Raw genomic sequence first — 1,327 nt, 5'->3', positions numbered from 1 at the left:
CAGAGAGAGAGAGAGAGAGATTACATTTACAATATACGTCAACACTTTGACTTATCTAGATCTAGCATAGATCATTTCGTATAATGATGAGATCAGTTGAAGACATTCTGCTTCAACTGATTCTCCAAGATGACGGCTTCACCTGTCGTAGTGTTGCATCTGGACTACTTGCTTCACCACTGCATATTGCACTAATCATGATTATCATCATGCTGCCCATGTCCATGATCTCATCATGCTTTATGCTACCCATGCATCATCATGCTTCATGCTGCCCATGATCTCATCATGCTGCTCCTTGCTAACTAAAACAAAGGTTAGTTTGGCTGCAACATGTGCTAATTTTTGCCATATGGTAGTCTCAAGCAATCTTCTTTCAAGAACTAAAACCAGTGTTCATAATTATTGATTTATATGTTCCTCGCTCTGGAATTTTGCATTAATTATTTCGCTAGTTAAAGAGAACGAGATGAGCTGTGACTCTTGCTAGCACTTCGACCATGAACCTTGGATAGAGGTGGGCATCTTGGGCTGCTTGTTAAAGACCTTGACCGAGATCTGTTATTCCTACCAACACTAATTCTACGACTATGTCTTCGAGTAACGCTGCGGCTGCGGCTGTGATTTCGGCTATAACTTCTAGAGATGCTCCTCCGAGGTCCATATTCCTTCACCTGTATATAAGATCGAGAGAAGGCATTCCGGAATTCAGTATCATCCAGTTTCCTGATAGCATATTTCATGTCCTCGAGGTTGGTGTAGTCCATAGTTCCACGTGTACCATTGCTATCACAAAACACTTCAGCATAGCAGACATCACCAGCCCGTCGCATGTGATCCTTCAGGGCCTGCGACGATGATGATGAAGGTAATCCTGTCACAACAATGCGATAGTCAGTGTGTCTAGAGACTCCGCCACGCCCACCACGCCCACCAACACTGCTACTGTAGCTACTGTATCGACCTAGAGATGAAGACGTCCTTCGACCCCCATGGGCAAGCTGTACCCGTATTCGATGACCATCAAAGTTATATCCATCACGACCACGAATAGCATCTTCAGCATCACATGCATCTTCAAAATGAGATCAACATCATTCTTCCTGCAGTGCGGATCTGCTCCCATGCTGAGACTCTTCTTCGCTATGATGACGTTATTGCTTCTGGCATCAAGGTTGTGACTGCACCAAAACCCTAGGTGCAGTCAGACCCTACTGCGGCTCCTCTATATGAGACTGCGGCTAACAACATTTCATAACTACAAGTGTCGTATATGACCTGCGTTCCATAAATAACAGTGTTGCAATACTGCGGGTGTGTTCCAACT

General features: G+C 44.5%; 1 pseudogene; it reads right to left on the bottom strand.

Annotated features, from left to right (window-relative positions):
- Positions 1–425: 425 nt before the first annotated feature.
- Positions 426–1,082, bottom strand: LOC149165230 (serine/arginine-rich-splicing factor SR34 pseudogene; annotated as a pseudogene).
- Positions 1,083–1,327: the final 245 nt, after the last annotated feature.

Source organism: Pinus tabuliformis, chromosome 5_1 (genome assembly GCF_031772625.1).
Source record: "Pinus tabuliformis cultivar Carrire ecotype Pingquan chromosome 5_1, CPIR1, whole genome shotgun sequence".
In the NCBI taxonomy this organism is placed as follows: Eukaryota; Viridiplantae; Streptophyta; class Pinopsida; order Pinales; family Pinaceae; genus Pinus; species Pinus tabuliformis.
The sequence above is the reverse complement of the archived record's forward strand: the minus strand, read 5'-3'. Positions and strand labels throughout refer to the sequence as shown.